Here is a 14,759-nt window from a genome sequence, read left to right as displayed (position 1 = left end):
GGGATATCTGCTGGGAGTGTGATCTGCCTCTAGAGATACCATGATCAGATGGTTTACATTCTGAGGTCAAGAGGGTGAATTCCCAGGAGAGCTAAACATCCTTTCTTAAGCAGAGGTGGGACCTGAGAGAGTGTCTTAGACCCCTCTGAAATCTGAACTTTCTTTTTTAAGTCCCCCTATATCTTTTATCTCAGTCCTGCTAGCTCAATATTTCCCCCCAAAATTATGAGCTTAACCTCACCCCCTGCCTGTTGCCTTGCTAAACCAGGGACTCCAGGCCCAGGCTCCAGGCTCTAGCTGTGCCTTGGTTAATGATATGTGACTTCTGGCCAGTGTCTAGAATTCTCCAAACCCCACTCCAAGAAATAAAATTTAAAAAAATAATAATAATAAAGGATCTGGCCTTCATCCAAAGCTAGCCAGGTCTTCTCAGATGCTTTGCACTACTTTTTGCCTGATTCCAACAAATTCTCAAACAGAATGAGATACTAGGGAAGACTAGAAAAAAATTTCTTTATAGGCAGTATAGCATGGGGTTAAGGATTTAGGCCTTGGAACTAGGTTCAGTTACTTATGAACTCTGCAACTTCCTACTTATGTTTCCTTGGGGGGTGTCATTTCAACATCTCTGTGCTTCAGTTTCCATATCAGCAAAACAGAGGTAATATCTGGGCCTACTTCATAAGGGTCTTGTGAGAATTTAATGATTAATACATGTCAGGCACTTAGAACACACAGTATCAAATACGTAGTAAGTACTCAGTATTATTGTTAATAGTGAAGATAGTAAATACAATTTGATTTATAACTTTAGCAGTGATAATTCTTATCTGTAATATAATTTATGATATTGGAAATAATGTTTAATATTAGGAATGACAACTTACATTATTAGAAATAATGTATAATATCAGTAGTGTTAATTCAATTCATGCTGGCAATCATAATTTAACTCATTATCCTTATAATCTCCCCTTAAGATGTTATAAATACTTTAATATACTTCTTTGTATTTTTTTTGCTATTATCATGATATTTGCACACTGCTTTGCAGCTGACAAATACAAAAGATTCAAAAAAACTCTCTCCTTTTGTTATGTATTTCTTTGGTTGGGATCATTATTAGCAAGCTGCATGAAAACTTTTTGTAACAGGGCACAAGCTGTGGCTATATAATTTTTGTCCTTTATGACATTGACTTCAATATTATGAGGTAGCTGGGAGAGGGGACCTGAAGTGAACACCTCATTGGTGTCTGCTGACTTTTAAAGCTGCAGCATATAAAGTCTTTTGCTTTTCCTGACCCTTCCCAGGAACCAGCTCAATTTATAGGAGGAAGAAGCAGAACCCACCCCCCCACCACCACTGCCATCCACCAGATCTTATGCAGTTTGAGAGGCACTAAAAAGCTTCCCAACCAAAAGGATTTACCTGGCTTTACCTCCTTTGTGTTACTTTTAAGAGTCTTTGGGAATCATGCAGGTTTACTGAATTAGAATGTCTTGCTCCCTAGTAGGAGTACAAACCTCCTAGCAGAGATATTATTATATGTGTGCGTATATTTCTTTATCTCATTAACTCATTACTCCCTGAAGGAAGGGATCTTTTATGAAGTCCTTACCACATGTCAGATATCATGCCAGGTGACTATGTGCTTAATTTTATGTGCAAACTTGACGGCCACGGAGTGCCCAGACATTTGGTCAAACGTTGTTCTAGGTGGGTCTGTAAAGGGTTTCTGGGTAAAAATAACATTTGAATCAGTAGACTGAGTAAAACAAATTGTCCTCCCTCTTGTGGGTGGACCTCATCCAATCAGTTGAAGGCCCAAATGGCACAAAAGGACCTTCCCCTGAGTAAGAGAGAATTTCCTTCTGCCTGACTGCTTTGAGCTGGGACATTGTTTTTTTCATGCCTCTCAACTCAAACTGAAACGTCAGCTCTTCCTGGGTCAAGCCTGCTGGCAATTAGACTGGAACTTATGCCATCAGTTCTCTTGAGTCTCCAGCTTGCTGACTGCTGATCTTGGGACTGGTCAGACTCCATAACTGCATGAGCCAATTACTTATAATAAATACACACACACACACATATATATATATATATATATATATGGACAGTCTGGGGATGGATAGATAGATAGATAGATGATTGATAGATAGAGAGATAGATAGATAGATAGATATTCTCTGGAAAACCCTGAGTGACTACAGTGACTTATGTACATTATCTGATTTAATCCCCATCAAAACCCAAGCAAATAAATATGATTAATCCAACATTATAGATGACAACACTGAAGTTAACAGAAGTTAAATAATACCGCCTCAACTTTTTCATGTCATTGTACATGTAGAACATAATAAAATATAGTTTACTTGCTTATTGGGATAAAATGACAAGGTTTCTAGCAGCTCAAAGTAACTGGACATCCCAGGTCTCACTGGCCACCCAAGAGCTGAAGATGTAATGTATTTGCACCCCTGTAGCCTATCTGTGGCACATTGGTTGGGAAACTTGGAATTAGATTCCTTGGCCATGGTCACGTGTTTGTTAGAGAAGCAGAGGACAAAAAATATTAAGAAATTAGGAATTGGAATTAGACATACCTATGTCTGAATGCCAGATCTGCTATTGATTATGACTCTATGCCTCTGGGCAATTAGGATAAACTGTCTGTGCCTCAGTTTCCCCATCTATAATATGGGGATTATAATAGTACCTTTCTCCTGGGTCATTAAAAAATGAAATGTAAACTATATAAAGGGCCCAGCATAGATTTTGGTGCCTAGTAAACACTCTATACATTTTAACACCACTACTAATAACAATAATAAAGTGGCAAAACAGTGTCCTGACTCCAGAGTACATGTCCTTTCACTGCTTGTCCTGAAGACACACTTCCCCACTTTTACAGTTTTGTAATGAAGCTGTCCTACTTCTATTGCAAGCAAAACTCTTCTGGGAGCTGCTATGTTGATGTGTGTGTGTGGGGGGGGTGTGGTCAAAAAGATAGGGTGGGGTGGAGCCATGCTCTCTCAGTTCTGTCTACAACCCTCCCAAAGCAGTATTCTTTTCTTTTCTTTTTTTAATTTTTAGTGTGTATTTATTTTTGAGAGAGACACAGACAGAGCATGAGCAGGGGAGGGGCAGAGAGAGAGGGAGACAGAATCCAAAGCAGGCTCCAGGCTATGAGCTGTCAGCACAGTGCCTGACATGGGGCTTGAACTCACAAACTGTGAGATCATGACCTGTTCTGAAGTCGGACGCCCAACAGACTGAGCCACCCAGGAGCCCCTCTTTTTTTTTTTAATGTTTATTTATTTTCGAGAAAGAGTGAACATGAATGGGGGAGGGCAGAGAGAGAGAGGGAGACAGAGGATCTGAAGCTGGCTATGTGCTGATAGCAACAAGCCTGATGTGGGGCTTGAACTCATGAACCACACAGTCATGACTTCAGCCAGTTGGTTGCTTAACCAATCGAGCCACCCAGGCGCTCCCCAGAGCAGTTTTCACAGAATTGTGTTTGTCATCTCCTGTTTTTTTTTTTAATTTTTTAATGTTTATTTATTTTTGAGAGAGAGAAACAGAGTATGAGTTGGGGAAGAGCAGACAGAGAGAGGGAGACAGAATCCAAAGCAGAATCCAGGCTCTGAGCTGTCAGTGCAGAGCCCGATGCGGGGCTTGAACTCATGACCAATGAGATCATGACCTAAGCCAAAGTCAGACACTTAACCGACTGAGCCACCCAGCTGCCCCTGTCATCTTCTGTTAAAGTGACTGACCGGTAGACTGAATCAACCAAAAAACTAGGTAGCTTTTTGCCACCATTCATGGCAGCCCCAGAAGATTGTGTTGGAGCCAGAGCAAGTTCATGAGAAGCAGATCTAAAGAAGGAAAAATGACACTGACCAAATAAAAATAATGTTTATCTCCTGAAAATTTTGTTTCATCCTATATAGCTTACAGAGTTAGGAAATCAATCCATAGAAAGAGGTCCATTGTGAGGGTCCAGCAAAATTGTTGGTCATAAAATTATAAATACTCCTACCTTTTCATCACAGAGTGCTAGGCCAACCCTTCCCACCACCTCATTATCTCTGAATATCAGAGTTCAAACAGCTATCTCACTGCTACAGTCAGTGATCTGGGACTCCTTGATTGTAGGTTGAGACAAGAGGTGACAGAAGTTGGAGCATTAAGCCGAGCTTGCCTGGTTATCTTGTTGAGAAAGTCAAGAGCAAATCCCACAAAGTAGTAATGGTGACAAAGAGAAATAGACAGAAATAAGGTAATAATTCATAATAAGGCTTGAACATTTGATGGCATTTTAAAAAATGGTCTTGCAGTGAGTTTGGACTAAGTCTTAATTATAGAAGAGTTGCAAGTCAAATAGAAGATCCCTCCCCAGCCCGCATTCAAAGTATCATCAAGAAGGCTTCTCTCAACATTAAAAAAAGTGGGGGGGGGCACCTGGGTGGCTCAGTCAGTTAAGCATCTGACTTCAGCTCAGGTCATGATCTCACGGTTTGTGAGTTTGAGCCCCGCATCAGGCTCTGTGTTGACAGCTTAGAGCCTGGAGCCTGCTTCAGATTCTGTGTCTCCCTCTTTCCCTCTCCCTTCCTCACTCTCTCTCTGGCTCTCTCTCTTTCCCACTCAAAAATAAATAAACATTAAAAAAGAAGGCTTCTCTTGTGTAACTGTGCAGATTCAAATCTAGGTCAACTTGTGTCCTTTTCTGTGAAGCAAAGATATTCTTAGTGTGCTGTCAGTCATCCCAGCTCTTGTACTTTCTGATTAATCTGGAATCTGGAAAATTCTTGAAATCAGCTCTCCAAGTGTCTAGAATGAGCAGAATGGAGCACAGCTAGCTCCAAGATTAAGAAGCCTTTCCATTTGTGTTTCCCTTTGTGATTTGCTAGGACTTCACTTTTGGAATGAGGATGGTGTCATTCTTTGATTATTTTCCCAAGTCTCAAAGTGATAATAAAGGCAAAAATTTCTGGCATTTTAAAACATAGTTAAGCCTGCATACTTCTCCCAATAGCATAATAGATATTGTGTATGCAAAAAGAAAGGGCTGGTTGGCAGCCATTAGCCCCTGCCTCTTCCAGGTATATGAGGCTAAATGGAACTTGGTGGGTTTAGATGATAATTCTTTCTCGTGGGGGAAGTCATTTCAGTTCTCCATTTCTTTATTTCACTTATTTATATTATCTTTTCATTCATTCACAAGCATTTATTGAGCACCTGTATGTCAGACAATAGAGTAAGCCCTGGGGCTATACTGTCAAGTCATACATGGTCTTTGCTCTCAGGAAGCTTATAGTCTAGTGGGATTATTAAATAAACAGCTATGGTGACAATGATATTAATAAGCAACATAAAGGCTTTACCATGTACCAAGCACTATTCTAAGCATTTTAAATGTATTAACTCCTTTAATCCTCACCACAACCCCTTGAGGTAGGTTCTATTATTATTATTTCTCCCAATTTATAGACAAGGACACTGAGAGTTAAGTAACCTGCCAAAATACACATTGCTGGTAAGTATGAGAGTCAACATTCAAATCCAGGTAGACAGATCCTAAGGCCATTCTTTTAACCATTAAGCATCCTGCCTCTTCAATACGGTACCATAGAGGAAAGAAGTGTCATAGAAACTGCTAAGCCAGATTAGGAGGTTAAGGAGGGTTTTTCAGAGTTTGTGACTGTTGAACTAAATTTTAAAGAATGAGGAGCTAATAGCTAGATGAAAACAAAAGAAAGGACATTCCAAATAACGGAAACCACACATGTGAGGTCATAGAGGCCTGAAACAATGTAACATGTTCAGGAAATTACAAGTAGTTCCATATGGGTAGAACATACGGGTAAATGCCAGGAGATGATTCTAGCAGGGTAAATAAGAGACAGATCATAAAAAGGCTTTGTATAGTAAACTAAGAAGTTTGAAAATTATCCTGAAAATTATATGAAGCCATTAAAGGATTCTTATAATAGTTTTGTACAACAATCATTCTGTCAGTAGTATTTAGCAAAGACTGGAAGGGGTCAAGACTGGAGGCATAGAGATCATTTATGAATTTATTACCATAGTTCAGGTAAAAAAAATGTTATGAAGATGAATCAACCTGATAGAAAAGAGAATGGAAAGGATGAATATAAGCAATGCTAAACAGATAGAAAGTTTGGCCTTGGAGAATGAGGGGAAGGAGTAGTTAGTGGCTCCCCAGTTTCTGCTTGGTTGACAGTACTACCAAGCTCCCAAATTTTACAGCACAATGGGTGGCACCCAATAAATGTTTTACAATAAATGAAGAATATATAAATCAAAGGATGAATGAATAGCCAGTGTTAGATATTTAGGGAGTATAAAGTGTCATTGCTGGGATGTAGAGAGTGAAGAAAGGGAAGGAGTCAAGAATTGTCCAAGGTTTCTAGCTCAGATAACTTTTTTTTCCTTCAATGAGACAGCCAACACAAGAGGAGAAGCAGTTGGAAAAAAGGATGTGCCGTTCAGGTTTAAATACATTCAGTTAAAAGTGCTATGAGACACCCACATGACAGTGAATGTGCAAAGAAGAAAAAAGAAAGATAGGATATCATAATAGTAGCTAACATAGTGCATACTAAGTTCAATACTACTTTAAGTGCTTTGTAATGACTTGTTTAGTATTTCCTTAAAACCTACAAGGTAGGTATTGTTATTAGTACCCTTATTTGCAGATAGCAAAATTAAGACAGAAAGAGGTTAAATAACCCATTCAAAAGTCACACAGCTTATAAGTGGTAGAGTCAGGACTTAAACCCACACTGTCCTATTCCTAAACCCAAGGTTTCAAGCATTATGCTAGAGTACCAATTCATACCAGAGATAGCATGTGAATTTAAAGTACTTAAGGGAAGATGTGGTTAAACCAAGGGGTCCCTCTAGTATGTGACCCATTACAGTAACCCAGCAGAGCTCTTGCCCAAGCCCTGTTCATTTTTCTTCTTAGGAGATCTCACTTCTGCCACGAGCTGACATTTGATCACCTATCTTTTCCACATTACTTTGCACAGTATCTAGGGTTGAGTCTATTATTTTATCCAATAGTCAAATCTGGGGTGGCCAACTTGTCCCAGTTTGTTTGAGGCAGAATGGTTTCTCAGAACATGGGACTTCCAGTTTAAACACTAGAACAGTCCTGGGAAAACCAGGAAAAATTGGTCACCCTGGACACATTTAACCATAATCAAAAAAGGGAAGCTTGGAGATCAGTTAAGGCCAATTTCAATCTTACCAGCATCTCATATCCAAAGAAAGATATGAGAGGCAGAGTTAAAATGGCAGAGTAGTATGAGCTTGTCTCATCCCTGAAATGCCGCTAGATCAGCATGAAAACATTTTGAACACCTAGGAAATTAATCTCAGGAGTAATGCAACAATCTGCATAATTTGAGCCAGAAAACTTGGCAGGTACACAGTTTAGAGTGGTGAATTGGAGAGAGAAAAGCCACGGAGCCACAGAGGGTAGGAAGCCATTTTTGTGAAGAGAGGACAGACAGAGAAAAAGAAAGGGGGAGAGTGCAGCACATCAGTATCACGCAAGAAAACCACTCCCCCTGAAAGTAGCTGGAGAGAGACACAGATAAAGAGTAAAAACATTTTCATGGAACTGGACAAGGAATCTGTTCCCCAAAACCATTGGCAGGGAGAAAAGAGAGGGTTTCAATACCACCAGTATATAAACAGTGGAGCACACAGTGTGAAGGTTTGGAGCTCAGTGCCTGGCAATGCTCTGATGAGGAAGTAGGGCGAATCCCCAGGAGTAGGCAGCAGGGTCTGAGAGGTCTGTATGCTACACTGGGATAACAGTTCACCTCCTTGGAGTGCATTTGGTAGAGGCCATATAGCCTCCTGGCTGGCAAAGGTCCTAGTGGACCCCAGAGAGCTGCCACACTTACTGATGTTGGAACAAACATGCAAAAGTGTAGCAAAACCTGGTGCCAGGTGTGTGTTGTGATTTACCATAAACTGAGCATCTGCCACTGTGCAATTACTTAAACATTTTCTGGGACAAGCTGGCACCTGGCCATTGCTCAGCAAGATCCTCCGCCAGAGAATTATCGTGGGTCCAAGCCATGGGGATCTCAGAAGTATGGGGTTTTGAAAAACAGCCCCATCTCAGAAAAATCTCTGGAGGAAGGCTCCACCTGGCAAGCAGAAAGCTTGGATACAGACAGGACAAAGGCAGGGTGCAGGCAGAAGCCTGAGACAAAGGAAGGGTGCTTGATCATGTGTGTGTGAGGGCACAAAATTCCCACACCAGAGACTAGAGAGCTGTGTGAAGCCATTTCCATCTCTGGGATGTTGGTACGCACACACGCAGGCACACAGGAATTGACCCCAGTGAGCTAAACAGCACCACCAAGTGGGGAATAGAGACATTATACCAAGACCTAACCTGCACCTTCCAGACACATCTCCCGGAAGACCAGCACAAATTCCTTCCACCTGCTTAGTCTATGGACTATAGTGTGCTTCAAAGTTTCAGTTGTAAGGGAAACTGTATGTAACTTCATTCAGGTTTTATTCTGTTTGCTGATTCATTTATTTGCTCATTTTCTTTGCTTCTGTTTTTGCTTAAATTGTTTTCTTTTTTCTTTCTTTCATTTATCATTCTTGCATACAGAAAAAGTAAATTATTTTATTATTTTATTTCTGTTCTATTTTCTTTATTCTATTTTATTATTTAATTTTTTAACTTTAAATTTTAATTTTTTCCCTTTCTCTTTTTTCTCTTTTCTATCATGCTTCTCTCAACATGCAGACTGAAACACACCTAGAATGTAACTTCCTTTATTTGATTTCGTTTTGTTTTTAATTTCAATTTTTTTATTTTATTACTTTTTTTTCTTCCTCCAAAATGACAAGATATAGGAATTCACCGCAAAAGAGAGAACAGGAAGAAACTATGGCCATGGATTTAACCAACACAGATATAAGGAAGATATCTGAAATGGAATTAAAAAGCACAATTATAAGAATACTAGCTAGAATTGAATAAAAACATAGAAGACACCAGAGAATCGCTCTCTGCAGAGATAAACAAACTAAAATCTAATCAGGCAGAAATTAAAAATGCTATAGCTGAGATGCAATTTCAAATGAATACTGTGACGTCAAGGATGGATGAAGCAGAGCAGCGAATCAGTGATATAGGTGATAAAGTTATGGAAAATAATGAAGCAGAAAAAAAGGGGGGAAACAGAGGCAAATTATCATGGTACAAGACTTAGAGAACTCAGCAACTTATTAAAGAAGACTAACATTTGTATTAGGAGTCCCAAAAAATGAAGAGAGAGAAAAAGGGATAGAAGGTTTATGTGAGAAAATTATAGCTGAAAACTTTCCTAATCTGGGGAAGGACACAGACATCAGAATCCAACAAGCACATAAATCTCCCAATAGATTCAACAAAAACTGACCATCGCTAAGGCATATCATAATCAAATACAAATAATACACAGACAAGGAAAGAATCATGAACACAGCAAGGGAAAAAAGTTCTTAACCTACAAGGGAAGACAGATCAGGTTCACATCAGATCTGTCCACAGAAACTTGGCACACCAGAAAGGAGTGGAAAGATATTTTCAACATGCTGAATCAGAAAAATATGCAGCCAATAATTCTTTATCCAGCAAGGCGGTTATTCAGAATAGAAGAAGAGATAAAGAGTTTCCCAGACGAGCTCCACAGGAAGATGGCGGCGTAGGAGGACGCTGGGCTCACCGCGAGTCCTGCTGATCACTTAGATTCCACCTACACCTGCCTAAATAACCCAGAAAACCGCCAGAGGATTAGCAGAAAGGAGTCACCGGACCCAAGTGCAGACGAGAGGCCCACGGAAGAGGGTAGGAAGGGTGGCGAGGCTGTGCGCTCCACGGACTGGCAGGAGGGAGCCGGGGCAGAGGGGCGGCTCGCCAGCCAAGCAGAGCCCCCGAGTCCGGCTTGCAAAAGCGGAGGGGCCTGACGGACTGTGTTCCGACAGCAAGCACGACTTAGCGACTGGGAGGTCATAAGTTAACAGCTCTGCTTGGAAAGCGGGAAGGCTGGAGGACAAAGGGAGGGTGACCTGCGGAGCCCCCGGATGACAGAGCTCAGTTGGGCGGGGAACAAAGGTGCTCGCCAGCGCCATCTCCCCCGCCCATCCCCCAACAAAATCCCAAAGGGAACCGGTTCCAGCCAGGGAAATTGCTCGCTCCGCGCAAACACCCAACTCTGTGCTTCTGCGGAGCCAAACCTCCAGCAGCGGATATGACTCCCTCCGGCTGCCACAGGGCCCCTCCTGAAGTGGATCACCTAAGGAGAAGCGAGCTAAGCCTGCCCCCCCTGCCGCCGTGCACCTTGCCTTCCCACCCCAGCTAATACGCCAGATCCCCAGCATCACAAGCCTGGCAGTGTGCAAGTAGCCCAGACGGGCCATGCCACCCCACAGTGAATCTCGCCCCTAGGAGAGGGGAAGAGAAGGCACACACCAGTCTGACTGTGGCCCCAGCGGTGGGCTGGGGGCAGACATCAGGACTGACTGCGGCCCCGCCCACCAACTCCAGTTATACACCACAGCACAGGGGAAGTGCCCTGCAGGTCCTCACCACACCAGGGGCTATCCAAAATGACCAAGCGGAAGAATTCCCCTCAGAAGAATCTCCAGGAAATAACAACAGCTAATGAGCTGATCAAAAAGGATTTAAATAATATAACAGAAAGTGAATTTAGAATAATAGTCATAAAATTAATCACTGGGCTGGAAAACAGTATACAGGACAGCAGAGAATCTCTTGCTACAGAGATCAAGGGACTAAGGAACAGTCACGAGGAGCTGAAAAACGCTTTAAATGAAATGCAAAACAAAATGGAAACCACCATGGCTCGGATGGAAGAGGCAGAGGAGAGAATAGGTGAACTAGAAGATAAAGTTATGGAAAAAGAGGAAGCTGAGAAAAAGAGAGATAAAAAAATCCAGGAGTATGAGGGGAAAATTAGAGAACTAAGTGATACACTAAAAAGAAATAATATACGCATAATTGGTATCCCAGAGGAGGAAGAGAGAGGGAAAGGTGCTGAAGGGGTACTTGAAGAAATCATAGCTGAGAACTTCCCTGAACTGGGGAAGGAAAAAGGCATTGAAATCCAAGAGGCACAGAGAACTCCCTTCAGACATAACTTGAATCGATCTTCTGCACGACATATCATAGTGAAACTGACAAAATACAAGGATAAAGAGAAAATTCTGAAAGCAACAAGGGATAAACGTGCCCTAACGTATAAAGGGAGACCTATAAGACTCGTGACTGATCTCTCTTTTGAAACTTGGCAGGCCAGAAAGAATTGGCACGAGATTTTCAGTGTGCTAGACAGAAAAAATATGCAGCCGAGAATCCTTTATCCAGCAAGTCTGTCATTTAGAATAGAAGGAGAGATAAAGGTCTTCCCAAATAAACAAAAACTGAAGGAATTTGTCACCACTAAACCAGCCCTACAAGAGATCCTAAGGGGGACCCTGTGAGACAAAGTACCAGAGACATCAGTACAAGCATAAAACATACAGACATCACAATGACTCTAAACCCGTATCTTTCTATAATAACACTGAATGTAAATGGATTAAATGCACCAACCAAAAGACATAGGGTATCAGAATGGATAAAAAAACAAGACCCATCTATTTGCTGTCTACAAGAGACTCATTTTAGACCTGAGGACACCTTTAGATTGAGAGTGAGGGGATGGAGAACTATTTATCATGCTACTGGAAGCCAAAAGAAAGCTGGAGTAGCCATACTTATATCAGACAAACTAGACTTTAAATTAAAGGCTGTAACAAGAGATGAAGAAGGACATTATATAATAGTTACAGGGTCTATCCATCAGGAAGAGCTAACAATTATAAATGTCTATGCGCCGAATACCGGAGCCCCCAAATATATAAAACAATTACTCATAAACAGAAGCAACCTTATTGATAAGAATGTGGTAATTGCAGGGGACTTTAACACCCCACTTACAGAAATGGATAGATCATCTAGACACACGGTCAATAAAGAAACAAGGGCCCTGAATGAGACATTGGATCAAATGGACTTGACAGATATATTTAGAACTCTGCATCCCAAAGCAACAGAATATACTTTCTTCTCGAGTGCACATGGAACATTCTCCAAGAGAGATCATATACTGGGTCACAAAACAGCCCTTCATAAGTTTACAAGAATTGAAATTATACCATGCATACTTTCAGACCACAATGCCATGAAGCTTGAAATCAACCACAGGAAAAAGTCTGGAAAACCTCCAAAAGCATGGAGGTTAAAGAACACCCTACTAAATAATGAATGGGTCAACCAGGCAATTAGAGAAGAAATCAAAAAATATATGGAAACAAACGAAAATGAAAATACAACAATCCAAACGCTTTGGGACGCAGCGAAGGCGGTTCTGAGAGGAAAATACATTGCAATCCAGGCCTATCTCAAGAAACAAGAAAAATCCCAAATACAAAATCTAACAGCACACCTAAAGGAAATAGAAGAAGAACAGCAAAGACACCCTAAACCCAGAAGAAGAAGAGAAATAATAAAGATCAGAGCAGAAATAAACAATATAGAATCTAAAAAAACTGTAGAGCAGATCAACGAAACCAAGAGTTGGTTTTTTGAAAAGATAAACAAAATTGACAAACCTCTAGCCAGGCTTCTCAAAAAGAAAAGGGAGATGACCCAAATAGATAAAATCATGAATGAAAATGGAATTATTACAACCAATCCCTCAGAGATACAAACAATTATCAGGGAATACTATGAAAAATTATATGCCAACAAATTGGACAACCTGGAAGAAATGGACACATTCCTGAACACCCACACTCTTCCAAAACTCAATCAGGAGGAAATAGAAAGCTTGAACAGACCCATAACCAGCGAAGAAATTGAATCGGTTATCAAAAATCTCCCAAAAAATAAGAGTCCAGGACCAGATGGCTTCCCAGGGGAGTTCTACCAGACGTGTAAAGCAGAGATAATACCTATCCTTCTCAAGCTATTCCAAGAAATAGAAAGGGAAGGAAAACTTCCCAACTCATTCTATGAAGCCAGTATTACTTTGATTCCTAAACCAGACAGAGACCCAGTAAAAAAAGAGAACTACAGGCCAATATCTCTGATGAATATGGATGCAAAAATTCTCAATAAGATACTAGCAAATCGAATTCAACGGCATATAAAAAGAATTATTCACCATGATCAAGTGGGATTCATTCCTGGTATGCAGGGCTGGTTCAACATTCGCAAATCAATCAACGTGATACATCACATTAACAAAAAAAAAAAGAGAAGAACCATATGATCCTGTCAATCGATGCAGAAAAGGCCTTTGACAAAATCCAGCACCCTTTCTTAATAAAAACCCTTGAGAAAGTCGGGATAGAAGGAACATACTTAAAGATCATAAAAGCCATTTATGAAAAGCCCACAGCTAACATCATCCTCAACGGGGAAAAACTGAGAGCTTTTTCCCTGAGATCAGGAACACGACAGGGATGCCCACTCTCACCGCTGTTGTTTAACATAGTGCTGGAAGTTCTAGCATCAGCAATCAGACAACAAAAGGAAATCAAAGGCATCCAAATTGGCAAAGATGAAGTCAAGCTTTCGCTTTTTGCAGATGACATGATATTATACATGGAAAATCCGATAGACTCCACCAAAAGTCTGCTAGAACTGATACATGAATTCAGCAAAGTTGCAGGATACAAAATCAATGTACAGAAATCAGTTGCATTCTTATACACTAACAACGAAGCAACAGAAAGACAAATAAAGAAATGATCCCATTCACAATTGCACCAAGAAGCATAAAATACCTAGGAATAAATCTAACCAAAGATGTAAAGGATCTGTATGCTGAAAACTATAGAAAGCTTATGAAGGAAATTGAAGAAGATTTAAAGAAATGGAAAGACATTCCCTGCTCATGGATTGGAAAAATAAATATTGTCAAAATGTCAATACTACCCAAAGCTATCTACACATTCAATGCAATCCCAATCAAAATTGCACCAGCATTCTTCTCGAAATTAGAACAAGCAATCCTAAAATTCATATGGAACCACAAAAGGCCCCGAATAGCCAAAGGAATTTTGAAGAAGAAGACCAAAGCAGGAGGCATCACAATCCCAGACTTTAGCCTCTACTACAAAGCTGTCATCAAGACAGCATGGTATTGGCACAAAAACAGACACACAGACCAATGGAATAGAATAGAAACCCCAGAACTAGACCCACAAACGTATGGCCAACTCATCTTTGACAAAGCAGGAAAGAACATCCAATGGAAAAAAGACAGCCTCTTTAACAAATGGTGCTGGGAGAACTGGACAGCAACATGCAGAAGGTTGAAACTAGACCACTTTCTCACACCATTTACAAAAATAAACTCAAAATGGATAAAGGACCTAAATGTGAGACAGGAAACCATCAGAACCTTAGAGGAGAAAGCAGGAAAAGACCTCTCTGACCTCAGCCGTAGCAATCTCTTACTCGACACATCCCCAAAGGCAAGGGAATTAAAAGCAAAGTGAATTACTGGGACCTTATGAAGATAAAAAGCTTCTGCACAGCAAAGGAAACAACCAACAAAACTAAAAGGCAACCAACGGAATGGGAAAAGATATTTGCAAATGACATATCGGACAAAGGGCTAGTATCTAAA

The sequence above is a fragment of the Lynx canadensis genome, chromosome X (assembly GCF_007474595.2).
Source record: "Lynx canadensis isolate LIC74 chromosome X, mLynCan4.pri.v2, whole genome shotgun sequence".
Taxonomy (NCBI): Eukaryota; Metazoa; Chordata; class Mammalia; order Carnivora; family Felidae; genus Lynx; species Lynx canadensis.
Note: the sequence above shows the minus strand (reverse complement) of the source record.